Below are 11,494 nucleotides of genomic sequence, written 5' to 3'. Positions count from 1 at the left end.
CAGAACTAGTGGATGTAGTCGGAGAGACCACAGGCACTTTAGCTTTCAAATCCAGGATTATCACTCAGTCTCTGCTCCTGTGATTTTCAACTGGAACTAGACGAGAAGATCAAATGTGACGAGACTTTCCCTCATAACCCCAGGATTTAAAGTAAATATATACCTTATATACATTTTTTTTTCATCCAATTTATTACAATTACCCTTTAACATCTGAGCATTACATCTAACTGCACATATAAAAACAAAATATACACGCCTCTTCAAACATAATTCAATTCAACTTTATTTATATAGCGCAAATTACAACAAAATCATCTCAAACCGCTATCAAAATGTAAAAACAAAGGAAAAAACCCAACAAGATCCACATGTACAAGCTTTCAGTGACAGTGGGAAGAAACAACTTCCTTTTAACAAGAAGAAATCTCCAGCAGAACCAGACACTCTAAACTAGTAGTTCTCAAATTGGGGTTCGAGGACCCCCAAGTGTAATTGAGCTCTAGCTTGAGGGTCCGCAAAATAATAATAATAATAATTTTTTTAAAAAAGTGCAAAAAGTATCTGAAATGTTTGTCCAAATAAATGTGCACATATTTTGTTTATTGGCAATACATTAAACATATTTTATGTTATATACAAGACTATTACAGGTGCTCTTTAAGTTAATTTCTACTACAAAGATCTTAAATATCTAAGCTGAAACATTGAAAAAATAGATCATTTAGGGATACAAATTAGTTTGTAAATTGTGTTTAGTTGACGTGATGATTATAAGGGAGTTCTTAAAAAAAACCTCCTCTAAGGGGTCCTTAAATGACTCCAAAAAGTTTGAGAAATATTTATTATAAACACTGCTTTTCCATTTTGTTTTCTTACACACCAGACCTTAAAAAAGGAGCAAGCGGGTCAGAAAATGGATGGATTGATGTTTTCTTGCAATCGCAAATTTGCCTCATATTTACACTTTACTCCTTTTTCTGCTTTTTACACCGGCAAAAACTTGTTCCTGCTGCCTAATAAATCTCACTAACCGGTATGAGGAAAAGGTTTGGGGCCGTAATCTTATGCTTATTTGGTAACTCACAGCTGCTCAAAGCATTACTTCATTACATTTATTTCAAATGTATCAAGAGAAAATAAAGTAAGGCGAGACAGCTCTGTCCAAGTTTAGAGGACACTCCTTCAAAGTGTAAAAATGAGACGCTCAGGTCTACAGAAGACGTCCATCCTATGCTTTGGATTTGAAACTCTTCTTTCAACAACAAACCTTTACAGTTACTGCTTTGGTGGAAAAATTGCCTCGTGACAGAATGCTTTATTTGGCATTTTTTAAATTATATTTTATTATTTAAAAAAAAAAAAGGCTTTTATTATAAAAACATTTTCTCTGCCAAAATCTGAAAAATTACAATTTAGGACAGGTGAGCACAGGAACAATCCAGATTTAATGGTATTAATCAAATAAAAACACACTATTGTCAACATGCTAATGATCCTAAGGCTACTCTTTCGCTTGCACAAATTTTTCACCTTGAGAGCTTAAGCAGCTGAATCACGCACAAGGAAAACCGGATACAACCGCCTCACACACTCCACGATAAACAAAGACAATGCAGGTCCTGAACTATTTACGTAAAACTCCACAGAGCATACTCCAGCCAGCTCGGCCAAATAACTGATTTCATCTCGGTGCGTTGCAGACTCAAAAACACATTACAAATTCAAATGTTGCCTTGGCGTGGCAGGCTGTAAGGGTGAGCATGGAAAACAAACACACCGATTGCTCTGAAAGCATGTCATTTCAAATTTCATTATGCACAGAGAAGGAAACACAGATGAGACATCGACCGCTGTAACTCGGGGACCTTTAAGAATGTGTCTGCGAGGCTTTCTGTGCCGCTGCGTGTCTTACGTATTTGTGTGCAAAACCTAGATTAGACACAGTCCATCCTATTTCAAAGTGCTACTTGGCGAGATACTGTGCCTCCCACAAACGTATGGCCTCTACCTACAGTCGCTCCTAATTACATTTCATATTTAATTAAGTGGAAACGCAGCAGGACCAAACGAAAAAAAAGAAAAGAATGACTGAGGGAGTCATTTGCATGTGAGAGAAAGAAAAAGGACGACCCTGGTTTCTGGACCTTGTGTCTCCACAGGGAACGACAAGCAGGTGTTGACTGAAACCCACCTGGTGAATGTAGTATAAGAAAACGGGGACGCAAACTTTATGCAAGTGAATGGGAGTGATTGCGCCACAAATAGCATGGCGGCAAGAAAAAGATGACCCGAGGAGTGTGGAATTCTGTGTAATAGCTAAAATGATATGATTGAAACATTACCCAGCACCTGCATCCACATGGTGAGGACAGAGGGAGCTGCATAAGCAGAAAGTGACACTGATCTAGTCTGACTGCCTGTAACACAGTAAACTGATGGACGCTAGCGTGCAATGGCTGCCATATCAATTCAAATTATCCATGTCTATCTGTTCTTAAACATTTGTCACTCACTATTTAGCTGTGACTTCTACTTTCTAATGCCGGGGTTACACAGAGCCCATACAAACACCTTACGAATGGCAGGAATTTATGTTTGTGGCAGAATGACTCAGATTTCAACGACACATACGACGTAGTACCAAAAATGGCACGAGTCATTGGCAAATTCTCCTGCTTTGTGACGCCCAGTCATAGATGTGGCTAATGCACCGGTGCGGATCGTTACAATACGGTATGCGGTGCTATGAGTGTGGTGAATATTTTCGAATGGGTATATATTTTACTCCATACTCACCCAATTTCATCCCATCGTCACATTTTGGACTGTTCACATCGCTCAACAGTTGCATTGCATGTAAATGGTACAGACCAATGCGAAAACAGGAAATGTTATGTTGAGCTACAAAGGAGCAGCAGGAGGAGGTAGAGGAGCATCAGGAGCTGTAGACGTGGAGCTGCTGTAAAGTCTGGTTCTTCAGTTGTGGAATCTTGAAACGGTGAGAAATGAAGTGAGTATACACTCCGATCGATTTTAAGCTCAGTCTTGTGCCACAACAGATCAACACGGGTGATATGAATGCTCTCAGCGGATATGGTCACATTCGTAGCATCGTCAAAAACTCCATGAATGCTACACCGCGCGCTGTTATGAACCTTCTGCAGTAAGGTTGCCTTTTGTTGCTAATGTCAAGAATATGTTGCGAATCACGCAAATTTGGCATTCGGCACATGTCGCTTGACGTTTGTTAGAGGTTTTTATTAAGAAATGAAAAGAGCTTAAATGAATACCAGAGTGTCCCATAGTGTCAGGCAAAAATATCTTTTTACACAGATGTGCAAAATGTTTTCAATCACTAGCCCAATGCTAAGTTAATCCTGGAGTTCACACATTCCATCCTGTCCTGTCAGAATTATTCCGCCTCTTCATACCATTATTGAGTCTGCATGGCTGTCTCACTACTATACAGAAATGGAGCCACTACAATCCATGCATTACAGAAAAACAGCTTGTGTTTCCAAAATAAATGCCTTGGTACTTAAATACTAAAGTATAGGGCGTGAGAAAGTATAGATCGTGGAAAATGATCAGAAAAACGGAATTAACTTCCTGAAAAGGAAATCACAAAATAGTTTTTAATTATTTGCATTGTTTTTTTTAAATTCAATTTAAACCAAATCATGCGGAAATTGCACTCTTACCTTTACATGTGAGATTTGAGTGAGTGCATTGGGCAAAAAAAAAAATTTGATAACAGTAGTTATAACTTATTTAACAGTGTTAAGCATGTTTGGCACAATTTAGGAAAGTTTAAAAGTTAATAATGATACCTGACTCAGGAAAGACAATCCAACGGTAACAAAACAGAAAATGGAAAACTGACATGGAAATGGGTAAACTCTTAAAAGGAATTTTGCAAATTGTGAAATGGAATATGTGAGCGTTTACTAAAAACACCCAAAAAACATACTTAAAAAATTCTACTTTTAGCTTTATCACACCTTAAAATGGTAAAAAAAAATAAAAAAATACAGTATTAAAAAATGTACATTACAAAAAAATCAATAGTACTCTTGCCTCTACTGGAGTTTGAGACTTAAAGCAATTCAGTTTATGTTTATTTATGGGGGCATTGGGCCCCTGCTCAGCTTATTCTGAAGGCAGAATTCTCTGACTCGAGAAACATAAAATAGCTCACCAAAATTAGACAAAAGTGCTTTTATAAATATGAACAACTGTATATGTGAGGAGAACAGACTATTATTATTATTATTTTTTTTTTTTTTTTAACCCAACATCTGGGTAACTATTGGATCAACTCAACACTAGTTAATTTGACCCAACAAAATGGGTTGTGCATTTTAACCCAACAGATGGGTCACACATTTAATTCAAATGCTGGGTCAAATTAATTTCAACCCTGGGTAAATTCTACCATATTATGAATGGGTTACATTTTATGCAAATTATACTTTGTATAACATTCCACCCAAATGCTGATTCATATAAACTGCAATGGGATAATTATATAAAAAAAAATGGTGATTATTGTGATGTTTTTCTGTAATAGAATACCCATGTCTCGTAAACAGTTACATTACAACCCAATTAAAATACATCCTATATTTGCTCATGCAACTAACTTGTGTCAGGTATAATACTACTTTGGTGAGTCTGACCTTGTATAAATGAGGCTCCATAGTTGACCTCTTCTTAGTTGTCTCTGTAAAACACTGACAAGAGTCTCTAGACTGTGTTGAGTGATGAGTCAGTGAGAATAGGCTGTGACCTGGTACAGGATAAGCACAAATCCCAAAGGAAACAAGACATTTTGGCTCGAGACCTGAGCTGCTATGGAGGCTTTGACAGATGATCAGTCTGCTAATAACCCTACATAACAATTACCTCTGGGAAAGAAAATCAATGTGAGAAAGTAAGTGCGATGATCCAAGTTGTATCATTCGAGCTGTTTATTTTCTGTGGTGTGTGCAGAAGTGTTTTAGGGTCAGCAGTGGCCGATGATGTGTGATGTGAGGGCGCTCTAAAAAAAGCTGCTGACGATCCCTCAGGCGTCACTATTGCTCCAGCTGTGAAAGCAGTAAATAGACCCGGGATCCGGGAAGTGTTTGCTGTGGCAACATGGTAGAGGGAGCAAGGTAACCGCATGGACGCAGCATGTAGCACTCTACACTGATGATGATGATGACTATGACGTTAGAGCTGTTTACTGCTGCTGACGTGGAAAATAGGAAACTAAATTCTCAACAAGTCTACATTAGAGTCAAACTAATGCGTGGTTTAATTTCTCCAAAATAGGAAAACTCAAGGTTTTCTTATCTCATACCATGTGTTCAGTTCTATAACGGTTACCAGGGTAACTGCTACCAGGGCTGAGTGATTTCCTTCATGCCTTAGTCACTATAGTTAAAATAGTCACAATTTTCACTGAAGCATCAGTAAACCTTAATATATACAGAATAGCATTAAACTACAGTAACTTGCAACGTTAATAAATAAGCTCATAAGGAAGAATGTTTTAAGGCGTGCACAATGGCAAGAACATTGTTGCTGTATTTCTTTACATTGCAAATTATATCTTGATTTTTTTAAAAGTTTGAGCTTTTAAAACCAATGGACTATTAAAACAATGCTTTGTATTACAGCTGTTTATGTATAGAAGGCTATGAATATCATAAATCCAGTAGTATATAAGGATTTTATATATTAAGGACAACTGTCTGTGATACCATAATTATTGGGATATCATTATTGCAGTATAAATCAGTTTTAATTAGTGCTTCCTTTGTGGCTTTTTAGCACATTAACACAAACTTTCTTTAGTTTAATGTTTGTGGAAAGCCACAAAATTGGAGGTGTACAGACTCCATCTTAAAGAAATGATATTCTCGCTCAGCTTATTTCTCAAATCTTCTTTTGCGTAATAAGAAAAACCCTTCAGTCTTATTTGACACTATTGAAAATCTTTTTGCACCCTGTGTCTTTGTACACACAGGAAAACTGTAATAGTTTTTTGAGAAACTTCCCTTCATGACAAAAATCATGGAGAAAGTGGTGGCTGAACAGCTAACCTCAATTTTGGAACAGCATGATTTTTATGATAAATATCAATCTGGCTTTAGGGCAATCCACTCCACTGAAACTGCTCTTGTGAAAGTTTCCAGTGACGTGATGATGGGTGCTGACTCTGGTCGCTACACAGTTTTGGTTTTACTTGATTTAACATCTGCCTTTGATACTGTGAATCACGCTATACTGATTGATCGACTCAAATCTGAGATGGATTTTTCTGGGGCTGTTCTCCAGTGGTTGTCTTCATATATACAGTAAATGGAAGAACTTTCAACGTTGCTATCAACAATGTAATTTCGAATTTGTCCAACCTGTCATGTGGAGTTCCCCAGGGCTCTGTTCTGGGGCCTGTTTTGTTTTTGTTGTACCTGATGCCTCTTGGTCGGTTGATCCGTGGTTTTGAAAATGTGTCTTATCATTTCTATGCAGATCATATTCTGTTGCACTGTTCCTTCAATGACTCAGAGTTTCACTGGGTTCTTGTAATGTGTATCTTGCATCAAAAATTGGTTTTCTTCAAATTACCTTCAGATAAATTCTAACAAAACAGAAACTTTGATCATTGCTCCAGATAAAAAGATCCCCCTGATCAAGAAGTCCTTTGGTGCTCTGGGCTCGTCTGTAAAAACCAACCTCAGAAACCTTGGGATTGTGTTTGATCAGTCAATGTCTTTGGAGGGTCACTGTCGTCAACTGACCAAAAACTATTTTTTATCACGTTAGAAATCTCTCTCTACAGTGAGGAATTTGCTGCCTAAATCGGATTTCGAAATGAGCATCCACACGTTCATCTCATCTCGCATTGATTATTGTAATTCTGTTTTCACTTGTTTCAACAAGTTCACTCTAAACAGACTTCAGGTTGTAGAAAATGCTGCTGCCTGATCTTTGACCGGTGCAGCCAGAACAGCCCACGTTACCTCCATTCTATCAAGTCTTCATTGGCTTCTAGTCAAATTTTGCATCAAGTTAAAATTTTAGTCGTGACTTTCTGTGCATTGCATGGTCAGGCCCCTCAGTATATCACTGATTTGTTGTGCCCCTACACTTCAGGGCACAGGCTTGGGTCTTCAGGCCAGGGTCTGATAAAGATCCCTAAAACTAATTTTAAAACTTGGGGAGACCTGGCATTCCAGGCTGTAGCCCCCAGACTCTGGAATGACTTGCACCAGTCCCTCTGTAAGCTTGACTGTGTGGACTCTTTAAAAAAGCAATCGAAGACTTTGTTATTCAGAAAAGCTCTTGGTAACTTTCGTTATTCTTTTTATATGTCGCTCCTGTTGTTTTAAATTCACCTTTGTTTTGTACAGCACTTACTGATTTTTATCAGTGAAAAGCGCTTTATAAATAAAAAAAAAAAAAATTCTTACTTATTTTAACCGTTCCAGGGTTTGATTCACCAGAAAGTCTGCTAGGTATGAACTGGACCATGGTACACGTTCGGGGGAGGTTTTGGAGCAATTACAATCAGACTAGAGTTGACGTGGCTCTCAACCGACAGAATACGGCCCAAACCTAAATGAAGCAGAACTTTTTTTCAGACCGAACCCATTACAGCTGGACACAATTCAAATCTGTGCACGCACACAGCTCAAGAACGACAACCTTTGATTCAACTCAGCATCCATTTGTTCATTTTTCTCTCACTACCCAAAACAGATCACCTTGCTGCTTAGACTGTTTAGCTGATTTCTTTAATTAATATTAACATTAACAATATTGCCACTTCAGGAAGTGAAGTTAATTGTTTTCCACAATCATGGAAATTCAGAGCCCCTAGGTACCATTCCCAGGCAACACACTGCTAATAGGACATGAAAACATAACATAATAATAATTATTATGATATGATGTGAATGCAAATGAAGGGAAACTATCAGGTTGTTATTATTTTTCATACAATAAAGTAGTGAAATACAAGCTATACAAGCATTAGTTTGAGCATTTCAAATAATTTTATTTTTTAGAGTAACTTAAATGTTACTTTTAAGTGTTTTCACAGTAATGCATTGCTTCTTGATTTGGGTAATCAGTAATTAAGGTAACCGGTAATAGTAATGGGTTACTATTAACAAACACAACACTGTTTCTATTCATGATTTTACAGTAAACACAAACTCAGTAACTACTGTGCCAACTCCAACATGTTTTTCTACAACCATTGTATCTATTTATTTATATACTTCCTCATTATAAATATAAACACCCACGGTGCTGGTCTGTCACGTAAAGCTCATCATTTTGTCTGGTAAAATATCATCTAGGGTTAGTGTGGCATCAGCCTGCAGACATGACGGAGGGAAAAGGAGGTATAGTCACGACTCCTCTGATGGTGGAGGAGCACAGAAGCGGTTACCATGGCAACCTGTGGGGTTGATGGCTTCACCTTCGTGTTAATCACAAAGCAGCGATAATGACTGAGGCTGGAGAGCGTGTGTGTGTGTGTGTGTGTGTGTCTGCCTATCCTTGTGAAGACATTTTTGATGGATACACATTCACCACTCAAAGGTCAAGTCCCCACAGGGATGGAAAGGACAAGCCGTGTTTGTCCTTCAACAATAACAACACCAACACCACACTGAGGCACAAATATAAAAGCTTTCCTCTGTGAACACAAAGTTTCAAATCAATAAAGACATTATAGTAAATTATTCTCTTGTGTTTTGTTTTCTATTACCAATAAATCCACAATTATTTTTTTCTTCCAAATATCCGGAGAATAAATGTGGAAATCATGGACCTCTTGTTATCGTCAACCTGATGCTGATTAACAATTACAAGGCTGAGCTCCTTGAGCATTTTCTGCCATTGTAATCATCCACTCCTCATCATTTCAAAGAAAAACAGACTGATTATTAATCCACAGCATTCATTCTCCATCTATCCCCATGAAACACACTGATCTTGTTTAGGACACACATGTTGCAGTGTAGCATAGCTCAGGATGCTAGAAGGGAACATCCTGAACAGGTCACCATCATGAGCCTGAATAATTCCAGAGATAGACTCACAACCTTTTTCTGTCATGCTTCTTTAAAGTTTCCAATGATCAGGTTTTAAAATTTGCGAGAAAGATGGACCTTGAGTAAAGTTAGCACAAAGGAAAAATATGCATACTTCAATTCAAATCCACTATTATAAATTATTTATGTCATATTCAATTGCTGTATTATAAATCATATTTTTTTGATTCATAATGTCTTAATACTGGGATTTTGTTTACATGTAAAGTTGTGAATTAGGATATAATGTGGAAATAAAGCAACCCTAATTATTAATAAGACTTGGTTGGTAGAAATTATTAATCAGGCATCTAATGTGAATTCTTATTGTGCACTTTAATTAAGAGAAAATCAACTTCAATTTAAAAAACAACTTTACAACAATTTTAGTTCAGGGACCAAATACGGACCAGTTTGAGTTTAACTGGGCCACAGATTTTAGGTGCCCACTTAAGATTAACATTTTAGAGCAAATTCAACATTATTGTTTCCTGGTTTGCACTTCCACACATATTTATATAAAGTATGTGAGTATATCAGTCCCTGCAGGATCTTGTTATACATTTTTCAGCCTCTAATCTGGCAAATTTTACTCAGAAAAAACATGAAACATTTTATAAATGACCAACTAATTGTGAAATAATCTATTATTTTTACTTTGTCGAGCTGGACAGATTTTATGCTCTTGTCTAAAGGACCGGATTTGGCCCCCGGACCTTGAGTTTGACACATGCTCAACACTGATGCAGTTTAACACAATATTGGGGCTTTTTCAGTGATTATTTTTCAAACAGCATTGTTTGTTTTATAATGGACAGAAAGTGACTTCCTGATTTTAGTTTTGGCCAGGAAAATATATATATATTTTTTTTTTTTTGTTGAACATTATTCCATCGACAGCAAATCTCTCAAAGTCGGCCAATCTTACCTCTGTGAGCAGTTGGCAGCTCTCAGCCTGTGAAGACTGTGTGTGTGGGTTGAGAAATGCTGCAGCTCTTGACACTGACATCTGCTCCATCTGCTGCTCCTGCCACTTCAGCACCAGCTCTACACTGATGGAGAGAGAGAGACTGCATCCAGACACGTGAAAAAGAGTCTGAAGGAAAGGCTGAGAATATCGGCATAATGCAGGTTAGAATAAAACCCAACTACAGGCTTTAATCTATTCTTCTTTCAACAAGGTCTACCTTAAAATGTGTCCTATTTCATGTCAGAATATCTAATGAAACAAGACCTCAATTGTCTCAGGAGTGCAGAGTATAAAATTCATCTAAACTCAACGCTCTGTTCAAGAGAACGCTGCAAAGAGACTTTCTTGTGATGAATCTCAGGAGTTATTAAAAGTAAAGATGGTCAACGGGTGCATAGGTTTCTGAAAAAAGACCAACAACTAATTTTCATAACAATAAATATTACAATGAATGCTGTCAAAACAACAAAATGTAACTTTTTTTTAGACACCGGAAATCTCTTTGAAATTGGATAAAAGCTGGAAGAAAGTGAGCTGCCAAATCCTGCCCAGATTAAACAAATCTAAATCAGTACTAGACAACTGAGTGTACATATATACTGTAGTATACACAATGATGCACAATTGTGACAGCATCATGTTTCAACGCTTGAATGAAACTACAAAGGAAACATCAAAGTAATCAGCATACGCCAGAGAGTCGATACTTGTCAGGAGATCAAAGTGGATTTCCTGAGTAACAGTTGTCAGAATAAATGAAACCTTAATTTATCTTTCAAGACTGTTTCTCTTTAACAAGCAAGGCTTTAAATTCAAAGGATGCTCTTTTAAACATTTTGAACCACATTTGACCTCATTCTTGCTTTAACAAGTTGAGCAAACACAAAAACCCAAAACAATAAACCAGATTATGAGCAAACAAGTAGATTAAATTTATAACAACAGCCCAACCGGGGTGCAGAAACTAACCTGACTGAAAACCTGTAGGGAAAGAGAGAGCACCTCACAAACCCGAAAACGACATGTTGTAATAAAACCAGCAGGAGCCTAAAATATATAGATTATAGCTGACAATATAAGAGAAAAAAACAATCTAAGAATTAATACTTTGGTGTCAATTTTTACTTTACAAATAACAGGCATGACCCCATTTTAATATCACAAATTTCTGGCGACCCCAAAAACTTTTTTCTTCTAGAACTAGTTTTTGATCATGTATATAGATTTGAAAAGTGAAAGTAGTTGTTTAAGATTGTTTGTAGTTTTGAGAAATAATTCAAAATGAATCATTCATTCCTTTTAATCAATTTTTAGACATTTCACGTGACCGCAATGTTGAAAAACACTGCATTAAATAATACAATAATATACGTTTGAGTCAATTCCTACATAATTTATGCAGAGTCTCGTTAAATGAAAACGCAAACTA

Source organism: Gouania willdenowi, chromosome 13 (genome assembly GCF_900634775.1).
Source record: "Gouania willdenowi chromosome 13, fGouWil2.1, whole genome shotgun sequence".
Classification (NCBI taxonomy): domain Eukaryota; kingdom Metazoa; phylum Chordata; class Actinopteri; order Blenniiformes; family Gobiesocidae; genus Gouania; species Gouania willdenowi.
This window is presented reverse-complemented; position numbering follows the sequence as displayed.